Consider the following 18,854-nt stretch of genomic DNA (forward strand, 5'->3'; position numbering starts at 1 on the left):
CCAGACAGTCAGCTCCGTAGGTCCACTAGGGCCACTAGAGGCCAGTTACCCGCACGTTGGAGGATTTGAAGTGTTTAAATTGTTTTATCTGTGGTCATCTGTCTGTTACTTGTAAATAATTATGTGTTTCTAGTTATTTTTAGGAGTCTTTGGTGGATTTACCGGGAATCCTTTGTGCATATAGTTGGAGCGTAACCCAGGACGGACTGAAAGACTGTTAAGGACTCGGGGCAGGACAGACCCCTACCTGGTTACGTCTCCCTGTTGTGGTGAAATGGACACCTTGCTTTTCTTCAAAAACTGCACCCGGTTGCGGACACGCCGTGACCACCTTATGTGTTGTCTCTATCAGAATGTTATTGTTTACACCTTGTTATGTTTACAAAATATGTTTAGTCCCGGAGTACTAAATTTCACTAGGGGGGAATGTGGCACCCCAGGGGTCTGGTTTCCACAGTAACAGCAATGTTATGTCTGAGAGCAGGTGGGAGGTCTCTTGGTCAGGAATCCTATGCATGCCACACCTCCTGCCCAGTCCTGGGAGGGGAAGGACTTCCCCTATATAAACCTGGGGCTGAGGCAGGGTTAGTGAGAAGAAGAGTAGAGAGAAGAGGAGAAGCAGCTATAGGAAAGAGAGATCAGGAGCTCTGGGGAAGTCGTGCTAAAAGGAATCAGGGGCTGGCAGCTGAAGAGCTCGCCCTGATTGAAGAGTTACCACCGGACCCGGAGTCCGAGGCTGTGGGGATTAACCTTGACCCAGCAGCAGAAACCGACCGGCAGGGGATTTCAGGTCCCCTGGCCAAGAAACCCGAAGGCACGGTCACACGCGTGGGACCAGCACCGCCGTCGTGGAGCGGAAGCCACTAGAAGGCCCCGAGTCACCGGCCATACGGGTGAGCACCACACGGTACACTCAGGGACGTGGGCTACTTTTACCCGCCTCTAGCAAGGTAGCCAGAAGAGTACAATTAGTTGGGGAGGCCTACAACTCCGCCTGGCCAGGGGAAAATCCCATCTGCTCAAAGACTGACCAGGCCCCGATCGCTAGCCAGTACTCCGGGAGGGTCTATCTTTGTCACCAGTAAAGACCCTGAACTACACCGCATCGTCTCTGAGTGGTTCCTGCTACCCCCATCATCCACGTCGGCTGCCCTGAGGCCATACCCCTCCCGTTGGGGGTTATACCATCCACGCTGCACCATCCTTCCACCGGCCTCAGCGGCCTCAGCGGTCTGCCCTGCAGCGGCAGCTCCATAGCTGCATTCAACGGGTGGCGTAGTCGTCCTACATCTACTGCTAATACACCGCCACTTAGTCTGACTCCCTGGGCACGGACCGGGTCACCGCCACGAGACTACTACCCCTATCAGATCCGGCTCCGGGTAGTCCCTGCGTGCGCAACGCTACATCTCATAGGCCCAGGGCGCGTCAGCCCCACCCCACCAAGAGCTATTTCCACCATCGCCTGCAAATTCAGATTGAAAATATAATTTTCAATATGTGACAGATGAACTAAAGCCTTCATAAACAGACCGTGGACACCTCCCTCCAAGTCAATGTGTCTGAATGAAAAGCCATCAATAGACAGCAAAAACTTACTCATGGATCTATTCAGTCTTTTTTTAATTTTGTTACAAAACTGTAAATTAGTAGACTCGCTCCATAAAATTCAGAAAAAATAATCTTGACTTCAGGAAACAAACTGCAGATCCTTTGTAGGCTTCTCTTCATAAGGAACAGCAGATCAACTGTGCTTGATTTTCCAATAGCATTCCCCCCCAGATGCACTATTACCACATCCAGGGCTGGAAAATTTTCACACATCATCAATATTTGATCAATTAACCCATCCCACTGCTGGCCTCTTACACCCATCCAGCACACTCTTATCCCCTCCGTCGGTAAAGATAAATTAGGTCCATAGCAGCGTTCCTGTGCTCTATGCTCCGCCCAATGTATGAACGAGTGCCCCAGGATCCACACTGTACCACCTGTTAAAACTATAAAAATGCTCATTAACCCCTTTCCGACCTGGTCAGTAATAGTACGCACCAGGTCGGGAAGGCTGGTTCAGCGGGGGCTCCGGCAGTGAGCCCGCACTGAACCGAGCACATGTCAGCTGATTATTTCCGGGAAGTGCGTCCTAAGCCCCACCCATCGGTGACCCCGTCACGTGATCGTGGGTCACCAATGGGTGAGCATGACAACCCAGGGTCTGCAGCAGACGCCTGTGGTTGTCATGTCTCAATTGCTATGGGCGCCACCTAGTGGTCAGCGCTCATAGCAAGTGAGCATTTCTCCTGCATACAAGCGATCTGCTCATCGCTTGTATGCAGTAGGAATCAGACAACTGCTGCTTCTAGTCTCCAATGGAGACTATAGAAGCAAGCAGAAAGTGTAAAAAAAAAAAAGTTTCTAAAAATATAAAAAAAATAAAAAAAATATAAAAGTTGAAATCACCCCCCTTTCGCCCCATTCAAAATAAAATATATATAAAAAAACTCCACATACACATATTTGGTATCGCTGCGTTCAGAATCGCCCGATCTATCAATATAAAAGAAAAATGAATCCGATCAGTAAACGGCATAACGAGAAAAAAATTCTAAACGCCAGAATTAAGTTTTTTTTGTCACTGCAACATTGCAATAAAATGCAATAACGGGCGATCAAAACATTAGATCTACCCCAAAATGGTATCAATAAAAACATAAGGCCAGCACGCAAAAAATAAGCCCTCACCCAGCCCCAGATCCCAAAAAATGGAGACGCTACGGGTCTCGGAAAATGGTATTTTTTTTTTTTTAAGCAAACTTTGGATTTATTTTTCACCACTTAAATAAAAAAGAACCTATACATGTTTGGTGTCTACGAACTCATAATGACCTGGAGAATAATGGTGGCAGGTCAGTTTTAGCAATCATTGAACGTGGTAAAAAAAGGACCCAAAAAACAACTGTGGAATTGTATTTTTTTTGCAGTTTCACCGCACTTGGAATTTTTTTTCCCGTTTTCCAGCACACGATATGGTAAAACCAGTGATGGCGTTTAAAAGTACAACTCGTCCCGCAAAAAATAAGCCCTCACACTACCATATTTAACAAAAATTAAAAAAGTTCTGGCTTTGGGAAGAAGGGGAGCAAAAAATGAAAACACAAAAACAGAAAGACCCAAGGTCGTTAAGGGGTTAAAATTACTCCCTAACATATATATAACTTATACCAGTCCGATTGCCATCTTCCTAACTTTTTGATAACTGACACACTTAAACCTAGTCTAGCAGCCTCTGTCGCAGCTCCAATGCGAAACGAATGTGTTGAAAAATATTTGCCACACAAATCTAACTCAGATATACATTTGTTCAAAATACTCCAAAACTGAAACTGCGTCAGAGGCCTGCCAGACTGATGTAATAACAAATGCTCACCCTTAGCAGGGCGCAAATTGAAATACTTTCTTGTTAACCCCTTTAAAGCCCAAGACGTATTAATACTTATCTGCGCCCTGGGCTTTAAGAGGCTGATACGTATTAGTATGTCTTTGCGATCGCGCCCGCACACAGACTATGCGGGCGCGATTGCCGCCGGGTGTCAGCTGATTGTCACAGCTGACACCCGGTACTATGTGCAGGGAGCGGTCCCGCACCGCTCCTGACACATTAACCCCCGCAATGCTGCGATCGAAGTCGATCGCAGCATTGCGGTGGCAAGGGGAAGTGATCGCAATACTCACCTCCTCTTCCGGCCTCCAGTGCTGTCTGCCTCGGCTTCCCAGGTGTTGCCATGACGACCCGACGTCGTCATGACAACATCCGGGTCACCAGACAGCAGTAAAATATTTTGGTCATGCGCAGTGCATCTTCTCCCTGGGCAGCGCTGACAGCCTGTATAGCACAGGGATGGTGCTCCATTCCTGTGCTATGCAGGCGATCAGAATAAAAAAAATGAAAGTCCTATAGTAGGACAAAGTAAAAAAGTAAAAAAAAGTCAGAAAGTGAAAAAAAAATAATAAAAAATTGTAAAAATATAAAAAAAAAACTAAAAAAAAAGAATCCACCAAAAATAAAAATATAATGTGTCCATCAATAAATATTATCATGAAAAAAAAAAACAATAAAAGTACACATATTTGGTATCGTTGCATCCGGAACGACCTGACCTATAAAATTGTCCCACTAAAAAACGAAGCAAAAAACAATGCTTTATCATCATACCGCCAAACAAAAAATGGAATAACACGCGACCAAAAAAACAAATAGAAATAAAAATGGTACCGCTGAAAACGTCATCTTGTCCTGCAAAAGACAAGCTGCCACACAGCTCTATCAGCCAAAAAATAAAAAAGTTATAGCTCTCAGAATAAAGCGATGCAAAAAAATATTTTTTTCTATAAAATTGCTTTTATTATGTAAGCGCCAAAACATAGAAAAACGATATAAATGTGGTACCGCTGTAAACGTACTGACCCGAAGAATAAAGCTACCTTATCAATTTTACCACACGCGGAACAGAATAAAAAAATTAAAAATCCCTGAATTGTTGGTTTTTGTTTATTCTGCCTCCAGAAAATCAGAATAGAAAGCGATCAAAAAATGTCACGTACCTGAAAATGGCACCAATAAAAACATCAACTCATCCTGCAAAAAACAAGCCATCACATGACTCTGTCGGCCAAAATACGGAAAAATTATAGCTCTCAAAATATGGTGATGCAAAAGCTAGATTTTACAAAAAAATGCGTCTTTTAGTGTGTGACAGCTGTCAATCATAAAAACCCGATATGATTCTGGTATCTCTGTAGTCGCACCGACCCGAAGAATAAAGTCGTGTAATCACTTATACCGCACGAGGAACGGCGTAAAAAATAAACTCTCGGGTTAGGGTTGTGCTAGAGTTAGGGTTGGGGTTGGGGTTAGGGTTGTGCTAGGGTTAGGGTTAGGGTTAGGGTTAGGGTTGGTGTTAGGGTTGGGGTTAGGGTTGGGCTAGGGTTGGGGTTAGGGTTGGGCTAGGGTTGGGGTTAGGGTTGGGCTAGGGTTGGGGTTAGGGTTGGGCTAGGGTTGGGCTAGGGTTAGGGTTGGGATTTTTTTCAAAAGTGAAAAAAAAAAAAAGATGACGATATGGCAGCTAGTGTTGAGCACAAGTGCTCGCTACTTGAGTTTGCATCGGGTGCTCGGGTATGCATTGAGTATCGCGGGTGCTCGAGTCTCCATATACTTCGCAGCCCAAAAAAACTTGCAGGGATTGCCTGCCATGCACGAGTGATCCCCGCATGTTTTTTTTTGATGTCTAATAACCGTGAAACATGCGGACTGGGACTCGAGCATCGGTGATACATGGTGCATACCTGAGTACCCGATGCAAACTCAAGTAGCGAGCACTTGCGCTCAAGACTAATGACCACTTTTTCAATATGATGACCTAATGTTATCAAATTTTGTGTCGTACCTCTGGGTTCAATATATTCACTATACCCCTTGATAAAATCCTTGAGGAGTGTAGTTTCCAAAATGGGGTCACTTGTGGGGGGTTTCCACTATTTAGGCACATCAGGGGCTCTCCAAACGCGACATGGCGTCCGCTCTCGATTCCAGACAATTTTGCATTCAAAAAGTCACACAGTGCTCCTTCCCTTCTGAACTCTGCCGTGCGCCCAAACACTGTATTTTCCCCACATATGGGGTATTGGCGTACTCAGGAGAAATTGCACAAAAGTTTTTGGGGTCCATTTTCTCCTCTTACCCTTGTGAAAATAAAAAAATTGGGGCTAAAACATCATTTTTATGGAAAAAGTTTGATTTTTTTTATTTTCACGGCTCCATGTTATAAACTTCTGTGAAGGACTTTGAGGTTCAGGGTGCTCACCACACATCTAGATAAGTTCCCTGAGGGGTCTAGTTTCCAAAATGGTGTCACTTGTGGGGGGTTTCCACTGTTTAGGCACATCAGGGGCACATCCACTAATTATTCAAGCAAATTTTACATTCAAAAAGTCAAATGGTGCTCCTTCCCTTCCGAACCTTGCCGTATGCCAAGCAGTGGTTTTCCCCCACATATGGGGTATCTGCTTACTTAGGAGAAATTGCACAACTAATTGCATGGTGCAATTTCTCCTCTTGCCCTTATGAAAATGCAAAAAAAATGCAAAATTGGGGGCTGCAAAACATTTTTGTGGGAAAAATGTGAAAACTTTATTTTTACGGCTCAATGTTATAAACTTCTGTGAAGCATCTGGGGGGTCAAGGTGCTCACCACACATCTAGATAAGTTCCCCGAGGGGTCTAGTTTCCTAAATGGTGTCACTTGTGGGGGGTTTCCACTGTTTAGGCACATCAGGGGCTCTCCAAACGCAACATGACGTCCGCTAATTATTCAAGCAAATTTTACATTCAAAAAGTCAAATGGCGCTCCTTCCCTTCCGAGCCCTGCCGTGCGCCCAAACAGGGGTTTTTCCCCACATATGGGGTATCTGCGTTCCCATGGGAAATTGCACAACAAATTTTGTGGTCTATTTTTTCCTGTTACCCCTGCGAAAATAAAAAAAATTGGGTCTAAAGTAACATTTTTGTGAAAAAAGTTAAATGTTCATTTTTTTCTTCCATATTCCAAATATTGAAGAAACTTGACCACAGTCATGAAGTACAATATGTTACGAAAAAACAATCTCAGAATTAGGGGGATCCATTGAAACATTCCTGAGTAATTACCTCATAAAGTGACAGGGGTCAGAATTGTAAAAATTGGCCTGGTCATTAACGTGCAAACCACCTTGGGTTGTAAAGGGGTTAAACATATCAGACATATCTCTTCCTTTGGGAAACACATCAACTTAATGGAGTTACCTTTACCTAACTGATCAGTTTTAGACTTAACTATCTTAATTAACATAAAACCTGACCCTACCATTACATGCCCGACCTTTAACCCATCCAATCCATGTACCCCTCTAGGAAGCAACTCTCCCACTCTAAGGGCTCCAAAGAATAATAATGCAGCTGCTGTAGAAAAAAGTAAAGCTTCAAATTTGTTATAACAGCAACACTCAGCTGCTATACATAAATTATATAAAATATCTGGGGTAATAGGACACCTACCATCCCTCACACAATGATCTTTCTTATACCCTTTTAATACTTGTTTAATTATGAAATAACTATTTAACGGGCGCATCCCAGCAATTTTAAGAAAAAATTACACTCCCGCTACATTTTTTACTACTGTACAATAGGCCAACCCTTTCTCAAAAAATGACATGCAAGAAGCCAATGCCATCTTCTCCGTACTATGAAATATTTCCCATCTCCTACCATTACAAAACAAAACCCATAACTCCCAAGCTGCTAAATACCCTTTCCATGTTGATGCCGCGACAGACCGTTCCAACAGATTCATAACTAGGACCAAATTAAGCCTCTTAAATACTCCAGACATTCACTCCTGTTGCTTTGGCCTCCGACACAAGCTTGGAGAACTTGCTGAACTGTAATCGAGAAAGGGAATCCGCAATTCATTAGACTTCCCTTCTACATGCACCACCTTCAACCAAATATTATACCTACAGACAGATCATCACTAAATGCCTCAACAGCGTCACCACCATAACACATTTAGAAGACAAACAATTTATGGCAAATACCACATCTTTGTTATCTGTCCGAAGCAAAATACATTTGTTAGAAAAATCACGCCCCCATAATACCAATGTTACTATCACGGAAAAAAGCTCTAACAACACTATATTTTTTGTAACACCATTAGTCACCCATGCCTGCTGCCAGCTCTCTGCACACCAACTCCCATTCCAATATGCACCAAATCCCACAGCTCCTGAAGCAACCGTAAAATAGTTCATATCCTCTCCTGACAGAAAAGGCTCTTGCCAGACAGCCCTATCATTAATGTCATTTAAAAATTTCAACCAAATGTCAAGATCCTCCTTAATTTCTTTTGTAATCCGGACATGCAAAGAAAGACTTCTATAACCCGCAATATGCAAGGACAACCTTCTACAGAATACCCTACCCATAGGTATAACCCTTGCTGCAAAAGCTAACAACCCTAAAAACAGATTCCACTTCTTTTACGGTCGTCTTCTTTTTCCTTTATAACTCAAACACTGCTGCCTTACATTTCTCTACTTTTACAACTGGCAACCTAAATTCATACTCCTTAGTATCAATGACAATACCCAAATACTCAATACAACAAGATGGGTAAACAGTTTTATCCATTGCTAACGGTACACCAAACTCACTACACATATTTACAAACGTATTCAATAAATCACTGCAAACTTCGCTATCACAAGGGCCAACAAACAGAAAATCATCAAGGTAGTCTGCTACACCACCTTTCCTGCATTGCATAGCAACTACCCATTCCAAAAAACTAGAAAATGCTTCAAAATACAAACATGACAACGCACAGCCCATAGGTAAACACTTATCTACATAAAACAAACCATTGAACTGAAAACCTAATTAATTAAACTATTTTGGATGAATAGGTAGCAACCTAAAGGCTGCTTCCACATCTGCTTTGGCCAATAATGCCCCTGGCCCAAACCTCCTAACCATTTCTGCAGCCTGATCAAAAGACGTATAACACACATTTTTTAATTTCTCATCGATACTATCATTCAGTGATGCGCTGTATGGATAAGATAAATGATGTATGAGCCTAAATGTATTAGGCTCCTTTTTTGGTACAACCCCAAGTGGTGACGAACGAAAATTGGCAAAGGGGGACCTGAAATGGTCCCGTTACTCTGCCTGCTGCAATCTCCTTAGCAATTTTAATTTGCACCACCTCAGAATGTAACTCTACGGATTTTAAGTTATCCACCCAATCACAGCCAGACCCGCTAAAAGATGGTATAACAAATCCATCTCAAAACCCATCAATTAACAGTCTGGCCATCCTGCGATTTGGATACTAATTTAACCAAACCTGCATATTCCCCACCTTTACCAGCGTCACTGATCTTACTAAGGTACTCCCCTATGAAGGGCTGTCCCGATATATTGACTTTTTTAAAGCATCTTGCCATCGGGTGCGCCCCTCGACAAAAGGAACACTCATGCATGAATTAGGGTATTTGCAATGATTTTCGTTGTAAGCAAAGCATGTTCCTTTCCTAAGGCTTCCCTGTGTTGCTTGCTAAGCCACAAACCCACATCTTTAACCCCCCATTTTAATGAAGGGTAAACTGCCAATTTCTGTCTGAAGTTCTCATCATAAAAGTACCAGCTTAACCCACTAAAATTTTTATAGGCTTCAAGCACTATATCTACATGCTGGAAAAGTCCTGAACATTTACTAGGGAACTTTTCTCCCATTAAGCTCGCGTATATACAAAACGCCTGCAACCAGTTATTAAAGGTCCTTGGTATAGGTCTCTTTCTATCCTCTTCATCCTTTTTCTCCAACCTCGCTAACACCTCTTTAGATGCTGGCAATAGTGACAATAAATCTACAAATTTACTACTCCAAATCTTCTCCTTAATGGCCAACGGCAAGTGATAACCTAATTGCGATACAGCACACGTTAAAACTTCCTTGCAACATGCCTCCCCCATCCCTTTAACCCCTGACGCTATGGGAGACACCACAGAGTCATGCCCCTCTGTCAGACCATCCAGACCTTCATCCAAATGCCTCCAAACTTCCGCAGCATTTTGCTGCTGAGAAGCTTGACTTACTGAGGCTGACATGTCTGACTGACAGGGGAGCATACCCCTCAGTGACCCCAATACACTAGCTAACTGGGCCAAAGCAGTGGGGATTTGGGGATGAGAGTTATGGTACTCAACACCCTCTGCTCTGTCACGGTTCCCACCGTCCTGCTTGCCGGTTCCTCCATCTGCACACCGCCTAACCCGGGACCATCAACGGCGTTATTCTGCTGGAAGTCCACCGGGCCCTGACAGGCATGCAGACTCGTTGTCGCTTCCTCAGTCCTCTGCTTTCTTCTCCTGCACGGGAGCTCCACTCTGCAGTGGGGAGAAAATGGTCTTCCTCTTCTTCACACGCGCTCCCATGCGCACGCCCGCTGCTCCAGATGACGTTCTGTCTTCAGCCGTCGCACTACCCATGACGTCACTCTCTGCTTTCTGTTCTCGGCTCACTCGCGCTCCGTCCTCCGGCTGCACAGCATCTCGTCCTGCAGACTCCAGGCACCACCGCATGTATGCCACTGCGCCTTCTTCTCCCATCTTGGACCGGATTTCTTCCAGGAGTGCTTCCATCATCTGAGGGTCCGCAACATCCAGGTACAACAGCGCCAGAGGACAGACCCTATCCTCTGGCGCTGCACCCCTTTTATCTCCCCGCTCACCACCCTCACCTTATTGACCTCGCCAATCAGGAGTCCGTCACTATGGCAGGAAAGATACCTGATCCCACAACATACCCCTGAGTGGCCAGACCCTATCTACCAATCCCAACCACAACTTGCATTATTTCCCTTACACCAGGGAAGCTATTTCCTGCCATTTAACCCCTTCATTGCCCAGAGGAACACATAGCATCAGATAATGCCATGTGTTCCCCTCCTAATGGTCCGGGAAACATCAGGGGAAGATGGACGTGAAACTGTGAGAAGGGAAGGTAACAGATCCCAGGTGCACTGCAGGACTAGACAGGAAATCCCTGGGGCTGGAAGGAATAGTTACTATAGGGATCAGGGGCGACTCCAGGTTTTGGTGGGCCCTGGGCGAAAGAGTCTCAGTGGGCCTCTTTAACACATGCCACGATTCATGATGCACAGATACAGCAGAGAAATATATATATACAGTACAGACCAAAAGTTTGGACACACCTTCTCATTTAAAGATTTTTCTGTATTTTCATGACTATGAAAATTGTACATTCACACTGAAGGCATCAAAACTATGAATTAACACATGTGGAATTATATACTTAACAAAAAAGTGTGAAACAACTGAAAATATGTCTTATATTCTAGGTTCTTCAAAGTAGCCACCCTTTGCTTTGATGACTGCTTTGCACACTCTTGGCATTCTCTTGATGAGCTTCAAGAGGTAGTCACCGGAAATGGTTTTCACTTCACAGGTGTGCCCTGTCAGGTTTAATAAGTGGGATTTCTTGCCTTATAAATGGGGTTGGGACCATCAGTTGTGTTGTGCAGAAGTCTGGTGGATACACAGCTGATAGTCCTACTGAATAGACTGTTAGCTGCTTTTTTCTTGCCATAATACAAATTCTAAGTAAAGAAAAACGAGTGGCCACCATTACTTTAAGAAATGAAGGTCAGCCAGTGCGAAAAATTGGGAAAACTTTGAAAGTGTCCCCAAGTGAAGTTGCAAAAACCATCAAGCGCTACAAAGAAACTGGCTCACATGAGGACCGTCCCAGGAAGGGAAGACCAAGAGTCACCTCTGCTTCTGAGGATAAGTTTATCCGAGTCACCAGCCTCAGAAATCGCTGGTTAACAGCAGCTCAGATTAGAGACCAGGTCAATGCCACACAGAGTTCTAGCAGCAGACACATCTCTACAACAACTGTTAAGAGGAGACTTTGTGCAGCAGGCCTTCATGGTAAAATAGCTGCTAGGAAACCGCTGCTAAGGACAGGCAGCAAGCAGAAGAGACTTGTTTGGGCTAAAGAACACAAGGAATGGACATTAGACCAGTGGAAATCTGTGCTTTGGTCTGATGAGTCCAAATTTGAGATCTTTGGTTCCAACCGGATGGACTCTACATGCCTGGTTCCCACCGTGAAGCATGGAGGAGGAGGTGTGATGGTGTGGGGGGGCTTTGCTGGTGACACTGTTGGGGATTTATTCAAAATTGAAGGCATACTGAACCAGCATGGCTACCACAGCATCTTGCAGCGGCATGCTATTCCATCCGGTTTGCGTTTAGTTGGACCACCATTTATTTTTCAACAGGACAATGACCCCAAACACACCACCAGGCTGTGTAAGGGCTATTTGACCAAGAAGGAGAGTGATGGGGGGCTACACCAGATGACCTGGCCTCCACAGTCACCAGACCTGAACCCAATCGAGATGGTTTGGGGTGAGCTGGACCACAGAGAGAAGGCAAAAGGGCCAACAAGTGCTAAGCATCTCTGGGAACTCCTTCAAGATTGTTGGAAGACCATTTCCGGTGACTACCTCTTGAAGCTCATCAAGAGAATGCCAAGAGTGTGCAAAGCAGTCATCAAAGCAAAAGGTGGCTACTTTGAAGACCCTAGAATATGACATATTTTCAGTTGTTTCACACTGTTTTGTTAAGTATATAATTCCACATGTGGTAATTCATAGTTTTGATGCCTTCAGTGTGAATGTACAATTCTCATAGTCATGAAAATACAGAAAAATCTTTAAATGAGAAGGTGTGTCCAAACTTTTGGTCTGTACTGTATATATATATATATATATATATATATATATATATATATATAGTTCAAGGCTAAAGATTTCACTTCTTACATTACATGGCAGATATCTATTGTAAATTCCACAATTTATCAGAAAGCGACGAATCGTTCCATACAGAATACTGGCCCCCATAAAATGCTCCATACAGGATACTGTCCCCCATATAACGCTCCATAGAGGATACTGGCCCCCATATAATGCTCCATACAGAATACTGGCCCCCATATAATGCTCCATGCAGGCTGTGCCGCAACATAATGCTCCATGCGGGCTGTTCCCCCCACCCCTTATAATGCCCCATGCAGGATGTCACCCCCCCTTTTAATGCCCTATGCAGGATGTCACTCCCCCCATATAATACCCCATGCAGGATGTCACTTCCCCCCTTTCAATGCCCCATGCAGGATGTCACCCCTCTCCCTTATAATGCCCTATGCAGGATGTCACTCCCCCCCATATAATGCCCCATGCAGGATGTCACTCCCAGCCCCATATAATGCCCAATGCAGGATGTCACCCCCTCTCCCTTATAATGCCCTATGCAGGATGTCACTCCCCCCCCCTAATATAATGCCCCATGTAGGATGTCACCTCCCCCCCATACAATGCCCCATGCAGGATGTCACCCCCCCCCCTTATAATGTCCCATGCCTCCATACATTAAAAAAAAATCAAATACTCACCTCACTTCTCACCTGCTTCCGCTGATCAGCTCTGTACTCCAGCGTTGCCAGCGTCTTCCCGCTCTGTGCTGTGACGGCTCAGGAGAGGGTGCAGTGGAAAGACGTCACCACGCCCTCTGACCTGAGACGTCACAGTCAGAGGACATAGAAGAGACCGGAGCTGCTGCGGAGGCACGGGGAGAGGTAAGTATTGTGCCAGCTGCCGGGGCCCTGAGCAAGCAGGGGGGAGCGGGCACTGACACCACTCTCCTCCGCTCATGGGTCCCATAGCGTGGCAGGGTGCCCGAGGGCGAGTGGGCCCACTACCTGCTCAGGGCCCCGGCACTTGCCCAGGTGCGCCGGCTGCTGGCGCCGGGCCTGATAGGGATAGTCCAGGAGGAATGGGGAATAATGCTGAAGATGCACTGTGTTAAGGAAGCAGGAACTAAGAAATGTTGTACCCAATACTGAGTGTTACAGTCAGATAAACTTTAACTGTTCAGTAAACGTTTGCTTGTTGAAATTAACTGCGTGTCCCCTGAGTTATGTGCGGTGGCTCTTGAAAATGAAGGCCTGGTGAAAGCAGAGGTCTGCGGCCTACAACTGTGATACACCCCACATCTGGTAGCACATTGGGACTGGGACACGATTTTACTGTAAAGTGCCAGGGCGTTAAGGAGCAGCAGCTCGTCCACAGCTACTGCCCTCAGTAACTTTACAGGTGTACTATAGGTCTTTATCAAGCATGTATAACAGGGCTCAGTTTGTATTTTGAATAGGGATGCATGCAAGTGCCCACTAGTGATGAGCGAGTATGTTCTGTTAACCCTTTCGGCGAACATGCTCGGCTGCTCACTGAGTATCTTCAGTGTGCTCGGGTGTTATGTTTTAGTCACCCTGTGCGCATGATTTGCGACTGTTTAAAGCTTTAATACATGTGAGGAATGTCTAAGAAACAGGCATTTCTCACATGTATTAAAGCTGTCAAACAGTCGCAAATCATGTGCACGGCGTGACTCAAACATAACACCCGAGCACGCTGAAGATACTCTGGAAAACACCCGAGCATGCTCGTAAATCTTGAGTAACGAGCATGCTCGCTCATCACTAGTGCCCACCAATCTATATTTAAACACTCAAGCAAATAATTACATTTTATATAAAATACTATTCTGTCATCCAAAAAAGATATCACAGACATAAAATATAAAATAATAGATGATCACTACCATTAGCATACTGAATAAGCCATCAATTTTATTAAAAAAAAAATTAAAAACCTCAGTCATATAATCTACAATGCACATGCATCGGCATCTATCTGTCGATACCACGCATGCTTAAGTCAATGACGGCTTTGGAGTCTCCTATCAACAGGCATCTTCAGTCAACTGACCGGAGATACCTGGTTTGTATAAACCAATTAGAATAGAGTCATAGCAGTTAGGCAATAAAAATCACATGGTTACAAGGCACTATATAACCAAGTAATAATGAATAGCCAGCAGAATTTTTACTAAAAAAACCCCCCAGTGTATCGCTATAATGGCAAATCAGATAATCCATCTGGAAGGTAAGCGCTATAAATTCATAGAATAATTTATTGAATGCTTATTGATAATACAAATTATATCCATACAATAATCAATTAATGCACAGAAGTCATCTATTGTAAAAGGTGTCTAATAAAGGTTATAAAGTATTAAACCGTTAGGCAAATTACTGAGCTTCCAAATAATATTCAGGCACATCACGACACCATAAAAAGGTTAATATATATCTTTAATCCAAATAGGTGTCACACATCATTAAGGAGTGGGTGATATCACAGATGCGACTATCACGACGTGGCCACAGCTGAGCATGTCCAGATGTTGGCGCACCACAGGTGTTGGTCTCAAATAGCAATTGTAGCGTCGGCGTCCCTGCCTCCTGCTAGGCAGGGACGCTGTTCCCCTCACCTCTCCGCTCTGTGCCCGGCGTCTTCCTCCCGCTCTGCTGGCAGCGCGCGCTGCTTCCCGGCCACGGTGCTTAGGGCGCGCGCGCGCTCCCCCTCTCTTAAAGGGGCCGCGCGCGCCGTCCTAAGGAGTCCCGGCCAATGGCCGGAGGACTTCACCATGTATAAGGCACCTCCTCCAAAATGGAGGTGCCCGAGCAATGTTGTTGCAAAGCCTTCACTCTGCTTCAGCCCTCAGGTCCCGTTTCCAGTTACCTGCCAGTCACCTGCCAGATTCCTGCCTGTTACCTGCCAGTCACCTGCCAGATTCCTGCCTGTTACCTGCCAGTCACCTGCCAGATTCCTGCTTGATACCTGCCAGATATCCGTTTACCTGCTTGCAAGCCTGCGGTCCGACGGTCTGCCTTCCGACACCTGTCAGTCTGTCTATGGACCAGCCTGCCCGCTCACCTGGGAGCGCTCATCTGCTACCTGCCTGCTAGCCTACCTGGAGGCTCCGCCATCACTTGCCGTGACCACCTGCCTGTCCAGAGACTCTTGTCTGCTCACCAGGGAGCGCTCATCTGCTACCTGCCTGCTAGCCTACCTGGAGGCTCCGCCGTCACTTGCCGTGACCACCTGCCTGTCCAGAGACTCTTGTCTGCTCACCTGGGAGCGCTCATCTGCTACCTGCCTGCTAGCCTACCTGGAGGCTCCGCCGTCACTTGCCGTGACCACCTGCCTGTCCAGAGACTCTCGCCTGCTCACCTAGGAGCGCTCACCTGCTACCTGCCTGCTAGCCTACCTGGAGGCTCTGCCGTCACTAGCCGTGACTACCTGCCTGTCCAGAGACTGTCCCTGTCACTTGCCGTGAGTACCCGTCCTTCTACCCAGAGACTGTCCCTGTCACTTGCCGTGACTACCTGCCCTTCTACCCAGAGACTGTCCCCGTCACTTGCCGTGACTACCTGCCCTTCTACCCAGAGACTGTCCCTGTCACTTGCCGTGATTACCTGCCCGTCTCCCCTGGGAGCCACCCGCTTCCTTACAAGGACCGCCCCCTTGTATAGTTGCTCAGAGGTTCCGCCTCCCAGACCCGTTACAGCAATCCACCCTACATGCCTACCCACTGCTGTCCTTCAAAACATCCTCATGGACAAATCAGCCAGGCCTGAAAAATGTGTAGACAAACATACATGCACCTCTCAACATTGAAATTGCAATATCAAGAAGGAAAAGCCATGGAGCTAAAGAACTCACAAGATTGACAGACATGTTAATAATATGCAAATGGTGAAAAAAACGAAATATCTTGATTTATTCAGCATCAAATATGAGCATCACATACAGAAATACATACACTTACATGCCTTGGCTGCTATCAATTAATGAATGTCTGAGGAATGTTCTGCCACGCTGAATGCACTTGAGCACACAAATCATCAAGATCTGCTGCTAGCATCTACCTTTGCAATTGCTGACTAAAGATGTAGCAGATGAGCCAGATGAGAAACAAGTCTGGAGATGCTGCAGGTTATAGTAGCACGTTTAGACCACACAGGCTGCTCCCATTAATGTGCACAACATAATGTGTCGTCGGAGAATGCCAAATGACAGCAAATAAGAAAAACATCTGACATATTAGATGGCGGAGACACTAAAAACTGTAGCATTCATGGATTTCGGTCTTCTTCACAACGCACCCACTTGTGTCACCTAATATGTGAAAGTGATCTAAAAGTAAAAATAGAAAATGCAATCAGTACATCCATTACTACAGGTCAATGTGAAAACACAATTTATCCATAATAATGTTTAAGAGATACTCCAGAAAATGACTCAACCAATCGCCTCCAAGACTTCTCCCTAGTGAATTCCTCTAGAGTTCAGTGCCCCAACAAGTCCGATTGTCCACCACTTTCAGTCGGACCTTAAAAACCCATCTCTTCAAGAATGCTTAGAGCCTGCAATGACCCCGCAGCCACCTCAGCACCACCGGAGTTGCTGCAACCATCCAACCTTTGTTTCCTTCCCCATTACCCTGTAAACTGTAAGCCCACAAGGGCAGGGGCCTCTTCTTTCTGTACCAGTCTGTCATTGTTAGTTTGTTCCCTGTGTTTTATATTTGTATTTTGTATGTAACCCCTTCTCATGTACAGCACCATGGAATCAATGATGCTCTAAAAATAAATAATAATAATAATGGCAGGGGTTCTACAAATATGACATTGCATTCTCAGTATATTTTAGCCAAAATTGTGCTTCTTCCCTTCCATGTCCTGCCATGGGCCCTACACTAGTTTACCGACCACATATGACATACTCAAGCAAAACTGTGGGTCCATTTTGTCCTGTTACCTTTGTAAAAAGTAAAAATTTAGGGCTTATGAAAAAATTTTAGTGGAAAAAAATATTTTTTCATTTTCATGGTCCAATGTTATTAGATTCTGTAAAGCACCTGTGAGTTCAATAATGCTCATTATTCATTGCACAAGTAATTGTGGGTCCATTTTCTCCTGTTGCCACTGTGAAAACGAAAGGTTTTTAGCTAAAACATTTTCATGGAAAAATTAAAATTTTCATTTTCGCATCCCAGTGTTATAAACTTCTGTGAAGCACCTGTGGGTCCAAAATGGTCACTACTCCCCTAGATGAATTTCTTATGGCGTGTAGTTTCCAAAATAGGACTTCTGTAAATATGACATGTGATCCACAACCTACTTCATCCAAACTGAGTTCTAAAAGTCCAATAGCGTTCCTTCCTTTGTGAACCTTAACATGTGCCAAAACAGTAGTACCGACTGCATATGGGGTATTGGTGTACTCCGGAAAAATTTTGGAATCCAGTTACTTTTGTGAAAATGAAAAACATAGGGCTAAACTAACATCATGGAAAAAATATAATTTTTCATTTTTCCATTCCATTATGTGGTAATTCCCGTGAAGCACCAGAAAGGTTAGCAAACTTTCTGAATTATATTTTGAATACTTTGAGGAGTTTAGTTTTTAAAATGTGATCTTGTTTGGAGATTTTCTAACATAAAGGCCCTGCAAAGTAACTTCAAAAGTTTTGTGGTCCCAGAAAACACTGGTCTTTCTAAATATCCTTGAAAAAATTCAAAATTGCTGCAGAATTTTTAACCCTTCTAACATTCTAACAAAAATGCTTTTTCAAAAATAATGCTGACATAAAGGATACATGTATTAAATGTTATTTATTAAATATTTTGTGCAGTATAATTATCTATTTTAATGGAATAAAAATTCGGAGTTTGAATATTATAAATTTTCAAATCATACGACCTAAATGTACCACAAACATAAAGTACAATGTGTCACTAGAATATGTAGAAGCATTCCAAAGATATTATCACATAAGGTGACACCTATCAAATTTGAAGAATTTGGCCTGGTCTGGAAGGTGAAAACCGGCTTCAGCTGTAAGGGTTTAACCCTTTCTCAACATGGCCAACTTTTGTTTTTGCATTTTCTTTTTTTTCTCTCCTTCCAGTAGCCATAACTTTTTATTTTTTTTCCGTCCACATAGACGTGTGTTTTTGCAGGACGAGTTGTACTTTAGAATGACAGTATTCATTTTACCACATAATGTACTGGAAAGAAGGAAAAAAAATTCCAAGTGCTGTAGATAAAAATGCAATTCTGACATTGTCTTTTTTGGACGTTGTTTTTACGGCGTATATTGTGTGGTAAAAATTACCTTGCAATATCATCCTACTCATCAGTACGATTATGGCGATACCAAACATGTCCAGTTTCTCCTATTATTTTAGTGATTAAAAAAATCTGAAATTTGTGAAAAAACATTTTTTTGATTGTGTTGCTGTTTTCCAAGA

The sequence above is a fragment of the Phyllobates terribilis genome, unplaced genomic scaffold, assembly GCF_046119375.1.
Source record: "Phyllobates terribilis strain yellow unplaced genomic scaffold, ASM4611937v1 Scaffold_1__5_contigs__length_1240528914, whole genome shotgun sequence".
In the NCBI taxonomy this organism is placed as follows: Eukaryota; Metazoa; Chordata; class Amphibia; order Anura; family Dendrobatidae; genus Phyllobates; species Phyllobates terribilis.